Raw genomic sequence first — 12,274 nt, 5'->3', positions numbered from 1 at the left:
TCGGACAATCATGGCAACGCCCCCCCCCAGTCTTGTCCGCGGGGCGATCGGCCCGGAGGGCATAATAAGAATGGGGAAGGATGGCTAGGATGTCGGGGAGGGAAGCCTCCGAAAACCATGTTTCCGTAAGAAACAGAAAATCTGGGGAGTCTGTGGTAAGAAGGTTAAACAGGTCAAGTTGGTGTTTGCCTGCCGAGCGAGTGTTGAGGAGATAAGCAGAGGCAGTGTGGGGGGGAGATGAAGGACCAGAGGGGAGAGAGTCAATGTCCGGCGTAGGCAAGGGAGTAATTGGATGTGGCAGCACAACACGGTCTGAATGGGGGACATAGATATCTAATGCAACAAGATGCTGCATAAGAGTAAGGGGAAGAGGCACCTCAGTGGAGCAGGCGAGGAGTTGTGCAGGCGTGTATGACAACAGAGGAACAAGGGGTGTGGCCCCTGGTCCCGGCCCGTCGCGGACGGGCGCAGACGGGCTTAACTTAGGCGCAACTTCGGCGCGCCTTCGCCGCGCCCGCTGCGCTCGTCCGCTGCGCGGCCGGGATATTAGTGCCATAAGTAGGGGACCGGAAGTAGTAGGGCGTGGCAGGGGGTGGAGGGACAGAGGAGCTGCCCCGCCAACCAGAGAGCAGCCCAAGATGGTCGCCACGCCCGTCCCCGCCCTCGTGACCTGCCCGTCAGAGGGGGAGGGAACGCTCAGCGTGGGGCGCTCTGGCGGCGGCGGCGAAGAGAATCCAAAGGAAGAGGGGTGCGCGATGACCTCAGCGCAGCCCCTGAGCAATGAGGCAAGTGAAATAAAAGTGTCCAGGCACTGTTTTAAAAGTTACGTTGCGCCGCGCCTCGGCAGCGTTGTTGCTCCCGGCGAAGCCTCGGGAGGTCTGGCAGTTCGAAAGAGCTGAAGCGGGACTGCGCCCGTCAGGAAGAAATTGCCAGGGGGGGAGGGACAGAGGAGCTGCCCCGCCAACCAGAGAGCAGCCCAAGATGGTCGCCACGCCCGTCCCCGCCCTCGTGACCTGCCCGTCAGAGGGGGAGGGAACGCTCAGCGTGGGGCGCTCTGGCGGCGGCGGCGAAGAGAATCCAAAGGAAGAGGGGTGCGCGATGACCTCAGCGCAGCCCCTGAGCAATGAGGCAAGTGAAATAAAAGTGTCCAGGCACTGTTTTAAAAGTTACGTTGCGCCGCGCCTCGGCAGCGTTGTTGCTCCCGGCGAAGCCTCGGGAGGTCTGGCAGTTCGAAAGAGCTGAAGCGGGACTGCGCCCGTCAGGAAGAAATTGCCAGGGGGGGAGGGACAGAGGAGCTGCCCCGCCAACCAGAGAGCAGCCTAAGATGGTCGCCACGCCCGTCCCCGCCCTCGTGACCTGCCCGTCAGAGGGGGAGGGAACGCTCAGCGTGGGGCGCTCTGGCGGCGGCGGCGAAGAGAATCCAAAGGAAGAGGGGTGCGCGATGACCTCAGCGCAGCCCCTGAGCAATGAGGCAAGTGAAATAAAAGTGTCCAGGCACTGTTTTAAAAGTTACGGTGCGCCGCGCCTCGGCAGCGTTGTTGCTCCCGGCGAAGCCTCGGGAGGTCTGGCAGTTCGAAAGAGCTGTTGTTAAAGGCCTTGCATCAATGACTCGTGTATACCAGTTTGAACAACTTAAACCTTTGAATCCAATCCTTGCCTCGGTGCCTTTCGCAGATTTGTACTGTAGTGAAATAAACTGGCAGCCAAGGGGTCTCTGGTTTCCTAGTGTGCAGAATGAACATGACCGATTCTTACCCTTAACCTGAAAAGATATGTCCTGGGTGTTGAGCAATAGGAATTCCACACTATTGGTGAACTTTCACGCCTCGTGGGCACATCCCTCTTCATCTCTTTATGGCTGAGGATGCTGAACCTAGACAAAAATGACTTCCTCTTATCCAACCTTGGTTCTTTCAGCCTTAGTAATCTAAATTTATGGGAACAAGGGTGGGCATTAAAGCCTTGTTTGATAATCTGTAACACCTCTTATAACCTTAGGGAGCTAACGTAAGGGCACTGATCTTGTCCTTTGCTGCCACTTACGCCTCCTGCGGTTTCTAAATACCATGGTTTATAAAGCCTGAAAAGTAATTTATCAAAAGTGAAACTATATTTTGTTGCCATGTATTTGTAGTTATATGGTAAAATATATTTTTTATAATAATAATAATAATAAAAAAAGACATTTATAAAGCGCACAGCTACATCCGCAGAGATATCCTGGCGCTAGGGTAGAAAGCGGAGCGAGCGAGGTGCTAATCCCTATGCTTGAACAGCCACGTTTCCAAAGCATTTCTGAACTCCAGTTCAGAGTTCAGCATGCGCAGATGAAGAGGCAAGTCATTCCAGCGTCGGGAGGCTCCAACCTCAAACGATCTACCCCTAGCCTTGATTTGGCAAAGTGAGAACCAGCGAGATAATGTTTTTGGTTGGATCTTAAGGACCTTCCCTGCTGGAAAGGGCAAAGTCTCTTCCTCCGGTAGCTAGAGCCACTGCCCTTGTAGGCCCGAAATGCGTACGTGAGGGCCTTGAATTAAATGTTCTTGTTGACTGGGAGCCAATGGAGTTGCCTGAAGTGAGGGGAGATAAGCTGGCGTAGTGGAACCTTACGAATCATCCTCGCGGCGGCATTCTGCACAATCTGCAGCCTTCTGATCAAGCAGCTTGACAGGCCCAGATAGAGGTCTTTGGCATAGTCGCAGTGCGAGGTCACCAAGGCATGCACAACAGTTCTTCGTCATTCTTCCAGCAGAAAGTCGATACATTTTCTAATAGTTTTCATCTTTCCAAAGCAGGCTGCAGAAACGTGCTGGACATGTGTCGAAAGGGGCAGGTCTTTGTCCCATCGGACGCCATGGTTCTTAACCGAATCCTTAGGCACAAGAGGAGCATCGAGTTCTCCAGGCCGCCAAAGGTCTGCGGGGGGGGAGCGGCTTGGTTAAAGAACAGGACCTCCGTTTAATCAGCGTTGAGCTTTACAAACGTATTGTTCATCCAGATGGCAATGTTTTTCAGACAACCTCTGAAAGAGTCAAAGACTTACAACGATACATCTTCGAAAGAAAACACCCGCTGGGTGTCATCCGCGTAGGATATCACCTTGACCCCCATTTTCGTGATGTAATCCGCCAATGGTGTAAGATAGATGTTGAAGAGTAGTGGGCTTAAAGCTGAGCCCTCTCTCATAAAACCAAGAGCTAAAAGACCTGTAGAACCTTTTCTTGAAAGCCTTTAGCAAATGGAAATTGGAGATTGCTGATCTTCCTTCAAATGTCAAAGACGAAGGAAACCCCTGTCTCAGTGGATGAGGGTGAAAGCACCTTTGATGGCTATGAAAGCTCATAAAAGAAAGCGGACAGAAGACCATTCATCGAAACTTCACTGTGAACTGACATCTGCCATATAGCTTTGTGATCGTGGGCTGTGTGCGGACCGGAATAACAGGCGTGGAGGCCGTATATAGTGGGCTATTTCTGAGCCGGTTTTTATTCTTAATGTACAGAGGTTTCAGTTCGTGACAAATGAAAAGAACAGGGATGGCTTCGGGGTGATGCTTGGTCGTCAGTCGTCACAGTAGTTCTTCGGAAGGGCTGGTTCTTGGGATAGGCGTTGACTGGGGTCGTCCAGCAGGTCCAGGGGATGGTGGTTCCTCGGAGGTATGGGAAGGAGAGAAAGAGAAAGGGCTGTTAGTTTGACTGTGGTACGTTGTCTTGATACCGAATACCGTCACCAGGGGTGTGGGATAAGAACGGACCGTGAGGAGGGTAGGGAACGGGTCAAGAGGGAAAGGAAACAGAGTATCAGGGAAAAAGAGGGGTTGGTGCCGTCGTGAACAAGTGCGGGAAGTCTGTACAGTGACGTCCGTGACGGAACCGGTACTATACAATATATACAGTGATAAGTGCAAACGTGCGGTCGTGCCTTTAAGCTACGGCTATTTACACTCTTCAATATACAAAGGGTTCGTTACTCACGTGCCCCGCCGCAACTCTCCAGTGAGTTGCGGCCGCTCTCCAGCGTCCTCCACCTGTTGTCCGCTTGTCGTGATTGGGTCCTGCAAAGAAGGAGAGAAGGGTGGAGTCCGAGATGCTTGAGAGACCGGAGGATCGGTCGGAGATGTCCAGGACCTTGAGTGATACGGCGGACTAGGCGAGGTAGGGGGCGTGTCCCCTTCACATCCCCTTCCCCTAGCTGTCTTTCTTGATCTGGTTGGAGAGGGAGGATATCGGGAAAGGTAGTCGCCATTTCCCTGATCAACACCTTTTCTTTGCAAAGTCTTGAACCTATATGGTTGTAGAGACAAAAACCAACGAAGGACGCGATCGTTTTGTCCTTTGTTGCGGGCCATCCATTCCAGCGGGGCGTGGCCGGTGTACAAAACAAATTCTCGTCTCTCCAGGTAGTATCTGAGACTTTCAACCGCCCATTTGATGGCCAGGGCCTCTTTTTCAACTACGGCGTAGTTCTTCTCCCTAGGGAATAGCTTCCTGCTCAAGAAAAGTATGGGCCGTTCTTCACCATTGTGGTCCTTCTGTGACAGCCCTCCCAGATTCAAGGCCTATTGAATACCTGCAGGAATAGGAACAGTATGGAGCAAGTAATGCAGTACTAACAGTAATTGATGCAAGTCCTGTGAGCGGTCAACATCTTATGTTGGCTGATAGATCTAAAATGTTTCTAGAGCCATTAAAAACAAAATTGCCAAAACAAACATCTTCGCCACAATCGCCAATTTTACAGACACAATCACCTTTTCGTACACCATATAATTTATAATTCTCAAGTCCACAGTTACACTAGCCAAACTCCTCCATCAAGACCAGTATTTTGTTGCAGTGAGTGATGACATCTATTCAGATGCCAACCGAGAAGAAAGAGAAGTTAATGACGATGCCTCTCAAGACATGAGTTCTAAATGGGATGATTACTTAGGGCCTATTTCTCCACCAACTACTACGCATTCCGCAGACTCCTCAATGGGTTGACATGGGAGGTTTTCATGCTGTTTTGAAACAAATATCTAAAAGATTTTACATGCCAGTTACAATGAACCATTCATATTATTTCTTGTATGACTTCAGAGAGTGAAAATCAAACCAGATTATGGATTTTGTGTCAAATGCAGGTGAAAAGGTCATGAACGATCTTGCAACCGTAGCAGCAGTAGTGCCTCGTCTGGTGACAAATACAAGGCACCAGATAATTTATCTGCCTGCCTAATAAGCTATCCGCAGACCTTTTCCATAGTTATGCAAGCTGCCCAAAGAAGATGCTTGAACACTGCTACTCTGTTCTACACCACCAGACTGGGAAGGAAGATGATTAGATAATGTAGGTAGAAAGTACTTCACCATGGCAGCCACTCCAGTGAGGGCTGCCTATTCATTAGCGATTCTTGGTCTATTTGACAGGCAGGTGTGGTTGGACATCAGAGTGTACCTCTGCCTTCTACTGGAAGACGAGAACCGGAGCCAAAAGTATTCTTCATGGGAGGATGTGGAAAAGAAACATTTGTGTGTGTAGTTTTGCAGTTTTTATAAAGCGCAAACTCGATCCAAAGTTATTGGAGCCCTAAACATGAGGACCCATTACATTAAACAAGGATATATTCATTTTTGTTTTTTAGGCAAGAGACGAATAAGGGATTTGCCCAGAATCACACGGTGTTGAGCCCAGACCCGAACCTGGTTTACCAGGTCCAAGGTAGGCCATTGCGCCATCCATGATGGACTGTGCAATGGATATTCCATCTACAGGATTCAGACAGCTTGCAAGTGCTGCAATTTAACGAATGTAGTGCAGACTGAAGTAGACCTTTTTCAGGCCAGAAGCCCAGAGTAAAGTCTTGGACATACCCTATAATGGAGAAGCACTTTTTTGGCAAGAATGTGTAAATGCCGTACGGTCTATCAAAACTAGTACAGACTAAGCAAGATCACTTGGTGACTTCCAACAGAGATGGAACCAACCTTTTTGTAAAGGCAGAGGTCGAGGTCAATTTTTGTTTAGAGGATCATGTCCATCTTAAAGCTATCACTATCAACCTCCTCAACAGTTCTTCAGTAGTATAGGGCTTCACCACCAGCCACTTACACAAAGCAAGCACCTCAAAGATAGCAAGGAATTCAGTCTAAGGAGTCCGCCAGAAGAGAGTGATGAACCAGAATTTCCCCCTGAATTCATTTGGAGGACATGGCTAATTATTACCGATGATGGGAGAGTGTCACCACTGATTGTTGGTTTCTGGGCCTGATAACATACAGGACTACTTTAAAATGTATCCCGAAACCATCACATATTCCACCTCAAATGAGATCCCATCTCCACCTCCGCTGTTTACAAATGTAACTTCTAACCATGTTTGCCAAGGGATCTACAGATCAAATGCCCTTCTCCCAGCAGAATACGGATTTCTACTCACACTTCTTCCTGATGAAGAAAAGAATCGGGAGAATGGAGGCCAATATTAGATCTTCAGACACTAAACAAATACCTCAAGTAACGGGCTATTTTGCATGGTCGCACTTCAAGACAACCTTTAACTTATGAATCAAGGAGACTATGTGACAACATTGGATGGCCATGATGCATATTTCCATATCCTCATATATCCAAAACATTGCAAATATTTGAGGTTCAAAATGAGTGGCCGCCATTAATGTTTCACTCCTGTGGCTGCATATTTGAGATGGGATGGGTATAGACAGCTGGGTTTCTATTGCAGTAACCCCCACCCCCCCACACACACTTTTGCCAGATTTGATATGCATTTTGACTTGATAGGCCCTGGGTCCTTGCCAATCAGGTTTCCAGGGCCTATGTTCTTTCCTAAAACTTTACCTGTCTACACCCAATTGGCACCTCTCTGGCCACATGTAAGTCCCTTGTAAAAGGTGCCATGGGTACCAAGGGCACTGTGACCAGGGAGGGCCTCTAAGGGCTGCAGCACATATTGTGCCACCCTTAGAGGTCCTGTACCTTAACACACACACATTGCCATTGCAGGCTGCATGTTTTGGTGCAGAGAAAAGCGAAGTCGACATGGCACACATTCCTGTGTGCCATGCCTGCAACCCACTGCCCTGGCATAGTCCGTCACCCCTCTAGCTGGGTGCACTATACCACTGGTGAGAGTACAGGTGTATGAACCATGTACCTCTACAGTGTCTAGACCAATTCTTAGACATTGTAAGTGCCGTGCTGCCATTAAGAGTATATGGTGCTAGGAGTTTGTCATTACAAACTCCACAGCACCATAATGGCTTCTAGGCATAATAAACCCACACTGATGCCAGTGTGGGATTTATTATACGATGCACTCATAGGGCATCTTAGAGATGCCCCCTGAAAAACGACCAACCTCTGGTGGGTTCCCTGACTGCTACACACCAGCCTGCCACCACGAGACATGCATCTGGACCCCTGGGGTGGGAGCCTTCGCTCCCTGAATCCAGGAACATAGCCTTTCCAGGGGGGAGGTGGTCACACCTCCCCCAGGCCAGGAAGAGCCATCTGTGCCGGGGAGCTTCAAAGGCTTCCTTTGTAACGCGAATCCCAGCCTCTCCTGCTAAAAGGAGCAGGCCCCCTTCCTCTCTCCCCAACTGTTCGTCGGGAAGACAGGCGGGAAAAATTAGCACAGCCCAGAAAGTGTGCAAACCTTTGCCAACTCCACCCCTCAAGGTGGGGTTGGCAAAGCCAACAATTCAGTGGCCGCCATCTTGCACTTGGCAGGCACTCTCCAATCAGTATCCGGGATTGTGCCCACTCCCCAATCAGTATCCGGGATTGTGCCCACTCCCCCACGTGGGGTGAGTGCTCCATGGGTGTAGTCAACCTAAGTTCATTAGTCCATTGGCTACGGACCTCGAGACCCCTAAAACGCTCCCTAAATACAGTATTTAGGGGGCAGCCATGAACCAAGAAGACAGATTCCCGCAACCTACGAAGGACGAAAAAAGTCGCCCAGCATAGGAGACTGCATAGAAGAACTGACTTGGCCCCAGCCCTTCTGCAGTTTCCATAGATCCTGCACCAAAGGTTGCCTTGAATTGCAGCCAGTGACCTCCAGAACCCCTGGGAAGACTGACTCCCTTCCACAAAGAAACAGCCAAGAAAGACTCCGAGCCTGCTGAGGCCAAAGATACCCGATGCCAGGAACCACCACTCCACCTGACGCTTAAGTCAGAGTGGCCCACTGGTCCCAGCGAGGTCCCCCAGCGCTTCATATTCCAAGTCCACCGTGGGTTGACCTCTCCAGGACTCCCCCGGCATCGCCTGCAGCCTTTGCACAGAGACCCTCCTAACTGCAAGTGGCCTGGTAAGGTGAAATCCGACCTTGAAAGAGACAACCCTACATCCTCGAGCTCTCCAATTTACCTGCCCAGCTATTAGTTCCTCCAGTAAGCCTTCCTGGACCGTGCATGCAGCCAAAAACCAAAACCTGCAACCCCCATTGAAAACAACAGGGCACCCAACACCAAAACAACACCCAGCACCCGCTGTGCCTCTGTGGGTGCGGTGCACCTTGTGTACTAACTTGGACCCCCTTTGCGCTGAACTTAAGTCTAGGAGCTTTGCTGCCACAACCTTGTGGCCTGCTAGTCACCCGCCACCAACCGGAGGCCCCCTGCCCCCTTTGGATAACATATGGCCTCGGCACTCTGCACCCGGCCACCCTAGTGCCGCTGAGGGTGTTTTTGAGAGTGCATCCTCAACCCTGGGGAACCCTGGTTCTAACCCCAGAAACCTAACTCCCACAACCAAGTACTTACCTGTAAACCGATAACTTAATTTTCTCCCATAAGATTGCATTGACAGCTTTTTTTTGAGAATTCCCATAAGTGTGGAGTTGGTTTTTATGAAACCTTGAAAAACTGCAAATGTACAAAAACTGAATTACTTTTCTCTCCGAAACGTCCCAGTGAAAAAGTAACTTAAAAAATAATCTGCAAAGTAATGTACTAAGTAATCTAAAAAGTAACTGTAAATACATTTTTACTGTTGACTTGCCTATAAATGAACCAATTGCATCCTACTGCATTTCAATTATATTTCAACTGCAATATACCTGCAAAGTATTATTTCACTTACCTGCATCAGGCCTGGCTTGGTTCTAGAAATAAAATAACTAAATAATATTTTTATACACACAAATTGGTCTGAGTTCAGTCTTTGAGTATGTGACATCATTTGCTGCCTGAGTGTGTAAAACAAATGCTTAACACTGTCCTCTGATACTGCCTTACTGCTCGACCACACTACCACAAATAGAGAGTGAGGGGTTATCTACTTTTACCTCTGCCTACCTTTGGGGTTCCACTGGGCTCTGTGCACACTATACCTCACTTTAGTATAGTATATACAGAGCCACACTTTCGCAATATCTGGAAATCAACATCTCTAAGTGCATAAACCGTGGCGCTAGGCCTACTTTCTTTTCCCCCAGGATCAGCCACTCGTTGGTACTTGTGTACACAGATGTTATGAACATGTCTAATCTCAGCTGAGCTCCCAGCTCAATGCATTTCCATAGAGTGTGTGCCCTAATACTTCTAATATTAATGTGCATTAACAAGTCATGTATACAAGTTTGAACAACGCAAACAGACAGATAAAACTTTGCCTTGGGTGCAAACAGTCCCTGACAGATCAATACTGTGATACTGTAAACTGGCAGACGCAGGGCTTCTGCTGCAGTGGGCTGGGCCTACTTTCTGAGTGGACAAAATGAACATGGTAACTTGCTCCCTTCACCTCAAACAATGTCTTTGGCGTTGGGCAATAGGAGTTCCACACCCGGACTAATGGTGAACTGTAATGCCTCATTGGCCCATCGCTCTTCAGCTATTTCCAGCTGAGGGTGCTTAATCTAGGGCATCACACCTATCCATCTGTGTTCTTTTTTTTTCTTTCTTTTTTTAGGTCAGGTTAGTAGCATACATGCGTTGCTCTGCGAGGCATGATGTATTCACTACATGGGCTTCAAGCCGGCCTATTGCTAGTCATTGGTTGTTCCGGGTGCCTTTCTAAATTCCTTACTTTTGAATGGTAAATCGTGCCCATTTATCCCTCCTTTTGGTCTGTCGTTCCCTCACATAACGGCTGGCCCTGTACACGCCGTGCAGCGCTAGTCTAGCACCTGTCTCCACTGGCACACGACGGTCGCGCTGATTCATTAAGCGCCGACCGACAGCGCGGTCAATCAATTTCGGCCGGCTGCGACGCTGATCCTGCCACCAGTCATTTAGCGGAGCAAGGCCAATCCACAGGGCCATAGAACACTGTTTCTGCGGCAGCGAGCACGGCCTACCAACAAAAGACATGAATTTCCGCATGGCCCAGTAGCGATGACACCAACTTACCGGTGACTCACCAAGCTGACATATACCAAAGCTACCTCTAACCACCCCATTCCATATGATCTTAAGGACTCATAATTTCTGGGATCCTTCAAAGCACTTCCTAATTTAGACGACCAGTCCTGATGATGATCCTAATTTCTCTGGATCGAAACGCCGTCGACCCAACAGCCTGACTAATAGGCACACTTTTCCTTAGTGGCTTTAGACCTGAACCAAAATTAACTGTGCCCACTGTGATATCACAATGTCACATGTGCCGTTCTAGCCACCCACTGTACCATATGCACAGTGCGTCGACTACGCTGTTTTCTTTCACTTGCGTCGCCACCTGCACTATTTATTCACATTTGTTGCACCAAGTACTATGTGGTTGTCAATACATTCTATGCAGTGCTGTTTTCTAACTGTGTATATCCGACCTTGAAATGAATGTTACCACATAAAGCTGAATAAATACCTTTTGACAAAAGTTATGAGTTCTCTCCTTCTTGTCCACCCAAGTAATGCTATGTGCATGCTATGAATAATTGTCTATTGACTTTTACCTTTCAGGACATTGTTTTCTAATTGCAGTTGGCCCTGTTTTAGGGCTCATTATGCTTCTGTCCATTTCTGCTCGTTTTGTGCGCTATTTTTTGCCTGCATGCCTCGTTTTCTGGCAAAAGTTGCAAGCTCGAGCAGCTGACCAGTGTTAGTGCTTTCCCCTCCCACCCACCGTTTCTCCGTGTGTTCTCCCCTTCACAGAATAAAAGAATGTTGATCCTGTATCTACCGGACAAAGCTCATTACACTGTACCAAGTACATCATTTATATGCATTATCAAACCTTCATTTATGTTCAAGACATCATATTATCAAACACAACATTTAAACATACGTATACTGTTCCTAGATTCTTGACTTTCCACCAGTTTGGGAGGATTTCTTATTGGCAGATGGGTGGGATATTGCTCTCCCCAGTGTCCTTAATAGAATTGAAGCTTTCCTTCACAATAGCTAGGCACATCATTGTTCTAGGGCCCGACCGGAGACTCTGATTATGTTCTCTTAAATATTACTTACCGCCAGAGAAGCCAGTTGTGTAACTGACTTGAAGTAAAACTTTCTGAAAGTGGAATCCGATGAATGACCACTTGGCTCCTCTGGCTCAGGGGCACTAAATCCTAAATATCAAAGCCCGCTTCCTGCATCACCCTTCTAACTCATCTATCTGTAGTGGATGAAAAAAGAGCTTTATCTGGTTTAGTGATAATTGTCTATCCCCGCTGCATCTGAGTTTGTATGATACACTGATATTCTTGCGAACACAACACCATGCATTATTTGGGATCCAATAGGACATGAGTCAGAAGATTGTCCTGAATCATCGGGTGAAATTCTGCTCCGGGACCCAGCAGAATGTCCTGGAAAGTGGGAAGGAATCACTGAACATTTGCATATTTCCTGAAAGAGCGGGAACCATTGATGAGCCCTCCAGATGAGAATCACTAGAACCATCTCAGCTTGCTGCTACCTCACTTGTGTTGTGACACTATTAATCATTATGAAAGGAGGCAAGGCTTAGTTTAAGCCTTCACTCCAGTCTTGAAAAATCACATCTGGATATGATCTCCAACTGAAGAATTGGAGAACCTAAACAGTCAGTCTTGACGCAAATAAATCCCTGGATGGCGCACGCCATCTCCAGCACAACTGTTGAAACTCTTAAGGATCCAGTCGCTGGAGTACTTCTGGAATCTTGAATTCCAATCTGCAGTGGTGTTGGAACTCCCAGGTAGGTGGGCTGCTGACATTGAAATTCTATTTTCCAGACAGCAATGTCACAAATCTTTGGCAATCTCCAGCAGTGCTTTTAATCTCGTACCTTCCAATGTGTTAACAGAATGCACTACCGAGGCATTGTCCATCGTTAG

The 12,274-nt window shown here is 48.3% G+C and overlaps 1 protein-coding gene across 2 annotated transcripts in view; it reads left to right on the top strand.

Moving 5' to 3' along the window:
- Nucleotides 1-12,274, top strand: part of LOC147667594 (palmitoyltransferase ZDHHC5-like) — a 483,616-nt gene that overhangs the window by 235,575 nt on the left and 235,767 nt on the right. The gene's annotated exons all lie outside the window — the stretch shown is intronic.

Source organism: Lissotriton vulgaris, unplaced genomic scaffold (genome assembly GCF_964263255.1).
Source record: "Lissotriton vulgaris unplaced genomic scaffold, aLisVul1.2 SCAFFOLD_409, whole genome shotgun sequence".
In the NCBI taxonomy this organism is placed as follows: domain Eukaryota; kingdom Metazoa; phylum Chordata; class Amphibia; order Caudata; family Salamandridae; genus Lissotriton; species Lissotriton vulgaris.
Note: the sequence above shows the minus strand (reverse complement) of the source record. Positions and strands in the feature narration are given on the sequence as shown.